The sequence below is a fragment of the Carcharhinus amblyrhynchos genome, chromosome 33 (genome assembly GCF_965287045.1).
Source record: "Carcharhinus amblyrhynchos chromosome 33, sCarAmb.v2.hapA, whole genome shotgun sequence".
NCBI lineage: Eukaryota > Metazoa > Chordata > Chondrichthyes > Carcharhiniformes > Carcharhinidae > Carcharhinus > Carcharhinus amblyrhynchos.
Genome location: NC_137356.1, coordinates 6,353,641 through 6,366,747, shown reverse-complemented (window position 1 = coordinate 6,366,747; position 13,107 = coordinate 6,353,641). Strand labels below are relative to the sequence as shown.

The window sequence follows — 13,107 nt, the reverse complement described above, 5'->3', positions numbered from 1 at the left end:
ACCTGTTGGATCTAGGCTGGAAATAGCGTACTCATAGTCAAATCGACACCATTCATTATTCCTCTACTCATGCCCTTCACTTCTACATAACTCATTCTATATTTTATCTACCTCCGGGAGGGGATTTATTTTACCTTCCATTCTGGTCCGCCGTCGTTTTCGCTTGTATTTTATGTGTGTGTGTGTGTCAACCCTTTTCTTTTTCTATCTTTGCATATATATATTATGTGTGTGAAGAAGAGATGTAGTCGCCGCCACCGTCGTACCCGTTGTGGCCGCTAGGAGCTGCCGGCAGTAATGCTGGGGTGAGGGCGGGGCGGAAATGAAATCAGGCCGCGAGCCGTTGCTCCGAATAACCAGCCCTGCCCATTTCCCAACGGCTCCGGGTTCCCCCCCTGCGCGAGCCCTCTCGCGCCCTATTCAAATGGCGCCTCGCGCGCCGGGGCCGTTGGAACGCAGCGGGGTGGGGGAGGCAGAAGGGAGCGATTCAAAATGGCGGCCGAGTTGCCAACCCTGTCCACGATTGCCCGGGAGGGTATGCCAACTACAACTCAGAGAGGAAAGAAAATTGGGGCGCAATAGTATTCTTTTATATATAATATTTTACATTAAACATAAATATAAATTTTATTTTAGGTATAATATAAATTTTCTTTTATGTACAATATACATTGTATTTTAAACAGAATATAATTTTATTTTAAGTATAATATAAATTTTCTTTTATGTATAATATAAATTTTATTTTAAATATAGTATACATTTTATTTTATGTAGAATAAATTTTAGTTTAAACATATAAATTTTCTTTTATATACTGCATATTTTATATATTACATATTTTGTGTATTACATATTGTATATAGCAAATGGAATTTTGTCCTTTATTCTTAGAGGGATGGACTTTAAAAACAGGGAGGTTATGTTTATTTATTGGTGTCACAAGTGAGATATAGGAGTAGAATTAGGCCACTCGGCCCATCGCATTTGCTCCACCATTCAATCATGGCTGTTATTTTTCTCATCCCTATTGTCCTGCCTTTTCCACATAACCCCTGATCCCCTTATTAATCAGGAACTAATCTATCTCTATACACTTACATTAACACTGCAATGAAGTTATTGTGCAAATCCCTGAGTCGCCACACTCCTGTGCCTGTTCGGGTACACTGAGGGAGAATTTAACATAGCTAATGCACCTAAACTTTGGGAGGAAACCAGAGCAAACCATGCAGATGCAGAGAGAACATGCAGACTCCACACAGATAGTGATAGGAATCAAACCCAGGTCCCTGGCACTGTGACGCTGCAGTGTTAATCACACTGCACACTGTGCCACCAAGCTGTATAAGGTGCTGGTGAGGCCACACCTGGAGAACTGTGTACAGTTTTGGTCTCCTTACTTGAGAAAGGATATGCTGGCACTGGAGGGAGTGCAGAGGAGATTCACTAGGTTGATTCCGGAGTTGAGAGGGTTGGCTTATGAGGGGAGACTGAGTAGACTGGGGCTACAGTCATTGGAATTCAGAAGAATGAGGGGAGATCTTATAGAAACATATAAAATTATGAAGGGAATAGATAACATAGAAGCAGGGAGGTTGTTTCCACTGGCGGGTGAAACCAGAACTAGGGGGCATGGCCTCAAAATAAAGGGCAGCAAATTTAGGACTGAGTTGAGGAGGAACTCCTTCACCCCAAGGGTTGTGAATCTGTGGAATTCCCTACCCAGTGAAGCAGTTGGGCTAGGGGGCACAGCCTCAAGATAAAGGGGGGGCGGTTCAGAACGGAGTTGAGGAGGAACTTCTTCACTCAAAGGGTGGTGAATCTCTGGAATTCTCTGCCCGTTGAAGTGGTGGAGGCTGCCTCGCTAAATATTTTTAAGAAGCGGGTTGATGGGTTTTTGATAAGAGAGGGGATTAAGGGTTATGGGGAGAGGGCGGGAAAGTGGAACTGAGCCACGACAGATCAGCCATGATCTTATTGAATGGCGGGGCAGGCTCGAAGGGCCAGATGGCCTACTCCTGCTCCTATTTCTTATGTTCTTATGTTCTTGTTGAATGTTTTTAAGGCAACAACAGTAAAGGAATTAAGGGTTATGGTGAGCGGGCGGGTAAGTGGAGCTGAGTCCACAAGAAGATCAGCTTTGATAAAGGGTAATCTGGACTCGAAACATCATTTCTTTTCTCTCTTTACAGATGCTGCCAAAAATGCAGACATTTTCCACATTTTCTCTTTTGGTTTCACACTCCAACACCAGCAGTAATTTGCTTTAATTATTGAATGGTGGAGCCAGATGACCTACTCCTGCTCCTAGTTCTTATGTTCTTATATATTTTATATTTTTATAATATTTTTTATATTTTATAGATTACATATTTATATATTTAATATTTGTTTATATGCACATTGTGTATATAATTCTGTGAGATAAAAGCGGCAGTAGACCATCCATTCAAGAACACAAGAAATAGAAGCAGGACTAGGCCACTAGGCCCTTCAAGCCTGCCCCATTCAATACATCTTGGCTGACGGCTAAAAGGAAATGGCACAGAAAAGGAGTTGAGGCCGGCATTTCCTTGTATCCCATGGACTTATATTTTTCTGACCAATGTACCATGTGGAATCTTGTTAAATGCCTTACTAAATTTCATATAGACAACATCTACTGTACTACCTTCAACAATCTTCTTGCTGATTCCTCAAAAGAATTGATTCATGTAGTAACACACAACCTTCCTGGAACAAAACCATGCTGACTATCCCTGATTAATCACAATTTATACTCTCTAACCCATCACAGATCTTCCTCCCTTCTTTCCTCTCATAGCCGCTCCCCCTCCACCATCCCCAAACCCACACACACACACATACACATTTTGGCTTGGAAAGGGCCAAAGGAGGTTCACATGAATGATCCCTGGAATGAAGAACTTATCATCCGAGGAACGGTTGAGGACTCTGAGTCTGTACTCATTGAAGTGTAGAAGGATGAGGGGGCATCTTATTGAAACTTACACAATACTGCGAGACCTGGATAGAGTGGACATGGAGAGGATGTTTCCACAGTAGAAAAAACTAGAACCAGAGGGCACAACCTCAGGCTAAAGGGACGATCCTTTAAAACAGAGGTGAAGAGGAATTTCTTCAGCAAGAGTGGTGAATCTGTGGAACTCTTTGCCACAGAAGGCTGTGGAGGCCAGGTCATTGAGTGTCTTTAAGACAGAGATAGATAGCTTCTTGATTAATAAGGGGTTATGGGGAAAGGACAGGAGAATGGGAATGAGAAAAATATCAGCCATGATCGAAAGGCAGAGCAGACTTGATGGGCCGAGCGGCCTAATTCTGCTCCTATGTCTTATGGTCTTATGGTCTATTTTCCAAACTGTAGAGGGGCGTGGGGTGTGGGGGGCGGGGTGGTGGAGGCAATGTTGTAATGGTATTTTCACTAGACTAATATTCCAGAGATTCAGGAAGATGGTAATCCCACCATGGCAGACCGTGAAATTTGAATTGAATAAAAATCTCAAAATTGAAGTCAGATGATTAGCATGAAACCATTGTTAATTGTCATAAAAACCTATCTGGTTCACTAAAAGGACCCATCTGGTCCTTTTGGGAAGAGAATCTGCCATCCTTACCTGGTCTAGCCGACATGTAACTCCAGCAATGTGGTTGACTCTTAAGTGCCCCCTCAAGGGCAATTGGGAATGGGCAATAAATGCTGGCCCATCCCATACCTCATGAAAAAATTTTTAAAAAATCTTATTTGAATTTCTAACCCTTCCATTTTTAATGCAAAGTCGTGGACCTGTTTTTCTCTCTCCACAGATGCTGCCCAATCTACTTGGTGCTATCCAGTATTTTATCTTTTTTCAATCTCCTATTCCTTATTCCCCCATTTAGTTGTTTAGGTCCCCTTAAATGTATTTATGTCATCAGCCTCAACATCTCTACACCATTCTTTTGCATAAAGAAATTTTTCCTGAATTCCCAATTGGATTTATTGTTGAATATCTGCCTGTGAAATAGGGGGCAAAAGGACTACGGCCTAAATCTTCTGGTTTTGCCTGCTGTGGAAATCATCGCGTGAATATGGCAGACAAGCCAAAGTTCCATTGACCTTAAGGGAGGAAATCTTTGGTTTCAGGGCCAGTGGGACTGGAAAATCCTGCAGTTAGTGACCGGACCAGGAACTCCAAGGTATTTTATGCAGTTAACCTAGACCCAACTTGTGCATTTGATTGTGGCATTAGGGTGAGCATAAAGTGTTTCACTCCAGGTATGATTCAAGTGACCCACCAGGAAGCTTTTACCAAAACAAATTTTATTCAAGACACAGAATTTAAGAAAAATAATTAGCAAAACGTTTACCAATTAAAATACTTAAACATGACGAAGTATAATTTCTTAACTTAGCTATTTATGTTATTCCAATTCAGCAGTATCCCCCCCAGACATAACTCCCTTCTGTACAACCAGTTAGCACAGAAACCAAAAATGCTTACGCGATGCGAGATTTCCAAATTTTTAACACTTCTCAACGGAGATCCAGAAAGCAGTTTTCAGAGAAGGATATACGCACAACACAGCAAAACTTTAGAGAAGTAAACCTAGTCTCAGGCAGCTCCCAGGTTCCAGACTTCAGAATCAGAAAGGAATACCTCTTGCTGCAGTTCCAAAACAGCAACTCTCAGAAAGAGAGAGAGATCCACTCTCATATAGAAGAATCTCCAAGAAAGAGGCTTATCTCCTGACTATTTCCAGTCTCCAACTTCAGAGAGGGGAAAAGAGAGGCACTGCTCTTTCTCAAATCAAAAGCAGCATGTAAACATGAATATTCTGTGTAAGTCTAGCTTCACTCATCACATGGCCATAGCTGTCAATCATCCCAATCAAGCCCCACTCTGCAAAAACCCAGTGGAACACCAAGAACTGCAGAACAGCATGAGTTCAGATTAAGCAATTATGCTGCTGCAGCAATAATACAGGATGTCGGTTATAGACAGAATGGCTCCCAGTGCATAGATCTGCTACAACAGAACAAGAACATAATTCAAATAATTTCTGAAAGGCACAGTATTGTCACTGTACCTCTCAGAAACATGTCAAAGTATCACATACGCAAAGAGTTTAGATTGCAGCCGACATCTCTTCACCTTTTCCAACCACACCTTGACTGCCTAACATCAAATTATAGATGATGCCAAATTCCTTTCCAGTGTAGCCATTCATTTAGCCTTCACCATCAACTTTGCTGCTTTGCTAAATTTTACACTTCTCCTGCCTTTTATCTCCATTGCATTTTCTGCCTTTGTGTACCCAAATGGTGTAACTTCACTCCATGTTCAGTAGAGCCCAGCTTACAGTGATCTCAGTCAAATCTACACAATTCTCTCTGTAAACACCTCCAACATCCTATTGTTCTACATTCAAAGCTCACCTTTCTCACTAAGGGGCCTGGGTTCGATTCCTGGCTTGGGTCACTGTCCTGTGTGGAGTCTGCACATTCTCCCTGTATCTGTGCGAGCTTCCTCCCACAGCCTGAAAGACGTGCTGGTCAGGATGCATTAGCCATGCTAAATCCTCCGTCAGTGTAACTGAACAGGCACCGGAGTGTGGCAACTTGGGGATTTTCATAGTAACTTCATTGCAGTGTGAATGTAATGTAAACCTACTCATGACATAAATAAATAAATAACTGTGACACTAATAAATAAAGCTTTCCACTATCATTCTCTTGTTTCCATGTCCAGACATCAGCCAAAATATTCCAAATTGTTCAAGATTTCACCCCAGACTGTACAGAATGTTTCCCTGTGGACCCTCGATTATCAGGATTTGTAGGTATCTTCCAATCACTCCATTTTGAAAAGATTGTGATATCCCTGAAAAACCGACTTGCTTAATTTTGGGGCAGAATGTTTTCCCCATTATATCTCACCCATTAAGTACAAAAATATAACCTGCACCCCACTTGGAAAAATGATCACAGTAATCTGTATTGTTTTCGTCTTATTAAAAATTATTTTAAATTTTATTCCTCTCTCAGAGTTGCAAAGCAGCTTAGTATGGCTCCTGCTCTGACCAGACCGCAAAAAACTTCAAAAGGGTTGCGAACGTAGCCCAGTCCATCACACAAACCAGCCTCCCAGCCACTGACTTTGGCTACATTTCCTGCTGCTTCAAAAAAACAGCCAGCATAATTAAGCAATCCACGCACTCTGGACATTCTCTCTTCCATCTTCTTCCATTGGGAAAAAGATACAAAGGTTTGAGGTCATGTACCAACTGACTCAAGAACAGCTTCTTCTCTGCTATCATCAGACTTTTGAATTTATCTACCATATATTAAGCTGATCTTTCGCTACGCCCTAGCTATGGTTGTAAAAGTAGCCATTAACCATAACCCTCCCCCCTTCCTTCTCCCCGATGTACTCTATGAGTGGTATGCTTTGTCTGTACAGCATGCAAGAAACAATATTTTTCACTGTCTCCCGATACATGTGACAATAATAAGTCAAATCAAATTCAGAGTCCATAAGACCATAAGACATAGGAGCAGAATTAGGCCACTCGGTCCGTCGAGTCTGCTCTGCCATTCAATCATGGCTAATATTTTTCTCATCCCCATTCTCCTACCTTTTCCCCATAACCCCTGACCGCCTTATAATCCAGAACCTATCTATCACTGTCTTAAAGACACTTAGTGACCTGGCCTCCACAGCTTTCTGTGGCAGAGTCCACAAGGTAAGCCCTTAATTCCTTGTTTGCTCCAAAAACCAGTTCAAATTGAATCCAATTCATAGCCCCTACACCAGAGACCTACTCGAAAATCTCACTAAATCCTAACATGTCCCTAAATTTGAAAACTAAAACTGCCAGTTTTAAGTGTTTGATAATCTTAACGTTGCCACATGTTGCTAAGTGTTAGGGCTCAGAAATATTTTCAAAGGAGAGGGAGGATTCTTTCGGGATCTTCCAATTTTGGGATACTATTCATTCGCGAAATTTGGAAAAGCTATTTCTAAGTTCTGACAACATCTTAGCTGAAATCACATGAAAACCATCTAACATCTGGAACACGGCAAATTCCTTTCAAACGTCAAGAGCAGAAGGTAAGAAAGGAGGCAATAGCGAAAAGAAATCTTAGATGTTGGGGGAGTCGCACTTGGTCTTCAAGCCTGTGAACTCTCCTGAACTCATCAGTAGTATCGCACAAAACTGCAGTCTCATGCCATATTGCCCGAGGATTCAGTCTCATGCCTGTCCCGAGTTTTTAATAGTCCCACAGCACAGAAGAAAATGACCCTTGTTTGATGCTAAGAGAAATCTTTGTGTCGAGGATGGAGACCAAACCCTTCCAGCAGAGGGTGCAAATGAACCACTCCAAAGCTGTAGCACAGCAGTTGCTTCCTTCTGCATGGGAGCAGGGGACCCCCCAGGGAGGAAGGAAATGTATTTGAATGTTTCAGTTGGCATAGCAACAATCGCATTATCTTTATTCTGCCTGGAAAATGGGTGCAGAGCTGTATGATATATTACTCATGACCAAGCAAAAGTCGTGCATTTAAACTCTTGGGATTCAAGAATCACAGAATGATTCAACATAAAAAGGCCATTTGGCCCATCAAACCTGCACCAACCACAATTCCACCAACTCCATGTTTTTATTCTACTAACCCCCCTGACACTAAAGGGCAACTTAGCATTGCCAATCCACTAGCCTACACATCTTTGAACACTAAGGGCAATCAACCTAACCCACTCACCTTTTGGACTTTGGGAGGAAACTGGAGCAACGCAGAGGCATGGGGGGAATGTGGAAACTTCACAGAGACAGTCACCCAAGGCCAGAATTGAACCCAGGTCCCTGGCACCGTGAGGCAGCAGTGCTAACCACTGCGCCACTATGCCACCCATGGGCAACATGACGGAAACATGGCAGAGTCACCTGATTAACATGATTCTGATCTGTAGACTGACCCCCTGTTCTTTGCAACCTGGAATTTGCCAGAGGCAAATGTGTTCAATCAAGTCTACTTGAAGGAGAAAAAAGTTGCAGGGTTATGAGGAAAGAGCAGAGGGAATGGGACTAATTGGATAACTTTTCAAAGAGGCAGGACTGGCATAACAGCCCCAACATCCTCCTTCTTAGCTACATCTTCTTCTGATTTACTGCAAGTACTTTGGAATGCTTACCTGGTGGGGAGAGTCAACGATCAGGCAGGTTCATGCCCCATGAGAAGGTAAAATGAAGGATTACAGTAGCCAATGAGGTGTCACCTGATGAATTTTTTCAAAGCCATCTCAACCTTTTGGCTAAGATCAAATGTAACATTTGTTCTTGCATCTGCTGTTAACCAATGAAGTTACACTGAGGCTTCATCTGAAGCGGTTTTTTAAAGCCGTCTGGGGCCGTTTGGATAAGATGGAGCTCAGATCCAGCCTGGGAGAGGGTGCAATGTCTCACCCTGTCAACTTGTTTGATTGAGCCCAAGATGGGATGTATGTCCTGTCTTGTCAGCTTGGATCGGTTTTGTCTCTTATGTGGGGACTCTGATTGGGCCAAATTGGATTTTTGATTGTGAGTAAAGTACCAAAAGGTACAAAATTAAAGTGTTAGAGCAAGCCCAGGATAGAGTGCAATGCCTCATCTTGTCAGCTTGGACCTTGTTTGTCCTTTTTGTGGGGACAATGAATTAAATTTGTATTTGTTTTTTTGAATTGGAATTTAAAAAATTGCTAAAATAAACTACCAGTAAAATATCTCCCAAATCATTGTAGCTTTTTAAATCAGATTAGGTGAGGATCTCTTTAAATAGCACTGGAAATGACTTGTTCCACCCATTTTATGTCAGCAAGTTGAGGAAATAGTGGATTGACGTGAGAATCATGTTGGGGACTTAACTGCATCATCTGACCCTTACTGTGGATTTTAACGAGACCCCTCTTTGTCCCTAGCAGGAATGCTGGTCATTTAAGTCGCTTGGAAAAACAGCAAATATTTGTTCTATAGAATGGGTGATGCTTCCACAAGGGGTTCATCCAGTAAGGAGAGTAATGCAGACAAACAGTACTGAACATCATTTCCTGCATTTGGCTTCAGAAGGCCGATCGACAAAGACAGGATGAGGAGGCAGATTACGTTTTTGTAAGGAGAAAAGGCAAGTAAAATCTAAAATATATTTAACGGGAAAAGAAAATGCGAGAACTACTATCAAAACAGTTAGTGAGTATGTACCGCTCCCAGTGGAGATCAAATAGCTGACACGGGAATGTCATTCATTCTCAAGCATTCCTCCACTACCATCACCAACAGTTATTTTAAGTCTTTAGGGTGCAAGGTTAAATATTTTGAAGTCATAGATCTTGAGGTCAGATTAATTCAGTTCCCTAGATTGTCCACTCAGATTCCATTTTGCACTTTGAACCTTCAACTTGCAGACTGCTGCCTCACAGCACCAGGGACCTGGGCTTGATTCCTGCCTTGAGTCACTATCTGTACAGAGTCCGCATGTTTTCCCCCTGTCTGCATGGGTTTCCTCCAGGTGCTCCGGTTTCTTCCCACGGTCTGAAAGTCGTGCTAGTCAGGTGCGTTGGCTGTGCTAAAATCCCCCTCAGTATACCTGAACAGGCACCAGAGTTTTTTTTAATTCATTCATGGGACATGGGTTTCGCTGGCCAGCCAGCATTAATTGCCCACCCCTAGTTGCCCTTGTTCAGTTGAGAGTCAACACTTCGCTGTAGGGCTGGAGTCACATGTAGGCCAGACCAGGTAAGGGCGGCAGATTTCCTTCCCTAAAGGGCATTAATGAAGCAGATGGGTTTTTCTGACAATCGACAATGGTTTCATCGTCATCAGTAGGTTCTTAATTCCAGATATTTTTTATTGAATTCAAATTCCACCATTTGCTGTGCTGGGATTCAAACCTGGGTCCCCCGAACATTAGCTGAGTTTCTGGATTAATAGTCTAGCGATGATACCACTAGGCCACTGCCTCCCTGCCAGACTGTGGCGACTAGTGGATTTTCAGAGCAACTTCATTTCAATGTAAATGTAAGCCTACTTGTGACACTAATAAATAAACTCTTATTTTTAAATTTTTAAATGCTGACTGAGCCCTAGTGATTTATTAGAATGGAAGGCATGTGTCACATTAATACTAACCTTTCCATTGATGATTTTGTTCTTGGTTCTATAATAAGCACACAGGGAATTATAGTTTCTTTAGCATCAGTAAACAATGGATTTGTGTTTCATTATTGACAAATGAAGCTAATTACAATGCTTAAATGCAAATCGGTCTTGTAGAATTAATTAACTGAAGACACTTTCTTACTCATCACAGTCTCTTTTCCCTCATCAACAGACACCTTATTCCAACCAGATAGATGAAGGTGCTCAGATTCAGCTCTGATTGGGGTTCAGGCTCCCAATCAGCGACTCAAACACATAATGCACAAGTGCTCTTCCAGGCCTCACAACAGAAGTATAGACCTCCCCCGTAGTGGACTCATCCCTCTTCACCGATCCCAATCGAAGTGTCCACCCAAAGTCCTGGGCATCTCCCCCACCACAGGACCCCGGCAGCCTGATGTTGACTGGCAGTCTCTTGGCCGTGCAAGTTGCACCTATTTCCTTTCAACTTCCTACGATAGGTGCAGAGGAAGTTAACGAAAATGACACCAAAAGAGAAAATGCTGTGCTCAGAACTTAGACAAAGGATCATCAGGACTCGAAATGTCAGCTCTTTTCTCTCCTTACAGATGCTGCCAGACCTGCTGAGATTTTCCAATGTTTTCTCATTTGGTGTCAGATTCCAGCTGTAATTTGCATTTAACCAAAATGACATGGTGGCACAGCGGTTAGCACTGCTGCCTCATAATGCCAGGGACCTGGGTTTGATTCCTGGCTTGAGTCACTATCTGTGTGGAGTCTGCACATTGTCCTCGTGTCTGCGTGGGTTTCCTTCGGGTGCTCCAGTTTCTCCCACAGTCCAAATAACATGCTGGTTAGGTGCATTGGCAATGCTAAATTCTCCCGCATTGTATCTTAACAGGCACCAGAGTGTGGCAACTAAGGGATTTTCACAATAATTTCACTGCAGTATTAATATAAGCATGCTTATGACGCTAGTACAAGAAACTTTAAGCAAAGGCACTGGAAGAGGTGCTATAGCAGGGTAACCATATTTACAAAATTGAATCCAGGGACGCACCGTGAAGTAGACAAGGTGGAAAACATAAATAGCATAGCAAGGCAAATTTTTGAACATTGTTTCTATATTTTAACAGTTGCACATATAACGTATAAATGCAAAACAAAGGTGTACATAATTAATTAATAACTTCATAATAAATGCTACCCACCTCATCACTCAAACCAGCCTCCCATTCATTGACTCTGTCTACACTTCCCACTGCCTCGGAAAAGCAGCCGGCATAATCAAAGACCTCACGTACCCTGGACATTTTCTCTTCCACCTTCTTCCATTGGGAAAAAGATACAAAAGTCTGAGGTCACGTACCAATCAACTCAAAAACAGCTTCCCTGCTGCCATCAGACTTGTGAATGGACCTACCACACGTTAAGCTGATCTTTCTCTACACCCTGGCCATGACTCTAACACGACGCTCTGCACTGTCTCCTTCTCTATGAACGGTATATTTTGTCTGTATAGCGCGCAAGAAACAATACTTTTCACTGTATGTTAGTACGTGACAACAATAAATCAAATCAAAATCTGTGTGTAATTTCCCCTCCCAATTTCTGCCACTTCCTCTAGCCCAACAACTCAGCCAGATCTCCCTGCTCACTTCAGACTTTTGAATGGACTTATCCAGCATTAAGTTGATCTTTCTCTACATCCTAGCTATCACTGTAATACTACATTCTGCACCCTCTCATTTCCTTCTCTATGGACAGTATGCTTTGCCTGTATAGCATGCAAGAAACAATACTTTTCACTGTATACTAATACATTTGACAATAATAAATCAAGTAATTGCCATCGATCTGACATCACGCTACTGAACTGTTTTTAGAATCTGTTTATAAATATTACAATATCACTGTTCAGGAACCCAGTTTGGTCATTGAGTACTCATTCGTATAGCCCAGTCAGCATTGGATCAACTTTTCCAAACAAAATCAATAATAGAATTCGAACCAGTGTGTGCTATCTGAGCAGCTTTATGTTTAGTGGTACCTTCATTCTCTTTTGTAGATATCCCTCTCCAGTTGATGGATAATATTAAGCAGCATATTGAACATAATACAGATGCGTCTCTTCCAATTTATCATCAATACAGAAAATCCTATTGAAGTTGGTTGTCAAAACAGTATTTACCCACGGCACGGTGGCGCATTGGTTAGCATTGCTGCCTCACGATGCCAGGGACCCAGGTTCAATTCCGGCCTCAGATCACTGTCTGCATGGGGTTTGCACGTTCTCCCTGTCTCTGTGTGGGTTTTCCTCCTGGTGCTCCGGTTTCTTCCCACGTCCAAAGATGTGCAGGTTAGGTTGATTGGCAATGCAGAGTTGCCCCTTAATGTCAGGGGGACTAGAGGGGTAAATATATAGTGTTATGGGGAAAGGGCATGGGTGGGATTGCTGTGTTTGCAGCCTTGATGGGCTGATTGGCCTCCTTCTGCACTGTAGGGATTCTATAGCCAGGATTTTGCGACCTCACTCAGGGCGAGGCTTGTAAAATCCCACCCAAGGCTAACGGAGAATTCCGTTCTGTGAGCCACCCCAAAATCGGTGCCAGTAAAATTCCAGCCTATGTTTTTGGCAACGCAATATTACTTTACACCGACTCTCAAATCTGCGTCATATACATGCTGTTTTTTGGCCAGTGCAGTAGCTATGGCAACTGCATAGTTCTCTACCTAATGGTAGTGACGATATTATTGAAATGTGCTGGATATTTCTCTCCAAATATGAACTTACTTTTATTTAGCCATTTAGCAAACACCTACATTCAAAGCAGGTACAGCTGTACCTCACTCATGCATTAAGTTTGCATGAGAAATTCAAACTTTGAGCATTTGGGCAAGGGCTTTGTGAGCTGTGCACCATTCCATGGACACTGCTTACCCTGGAA

The 13,107-nt window shown here is 42.4% G+C and overlaps 1 protein-coding gene across 1 annotated transcript in view; it reads left to right on the top strand.

Annotated features, from left to right (window-relative positions):
• The first annotated feature begins 8,980 nt into the window (after positions 1 to 8,980).
• The window catches only part of sh2d3a (SH2 domain containing 3A), a 42,627-nt gene continuing 38,500 nt past the window's right edge, over positions 8,981 to 13,107 (top strand). Inside the window, exon 1 of the mRNA XM_080216653.1 lies at positions 8,981 to 9,164. The gene's annotated coding sequence lies outside the window, so the exon portion shown is untranslated. The remainder of the gene's footprint in view (positions 9,165 to 13,107) is intronic.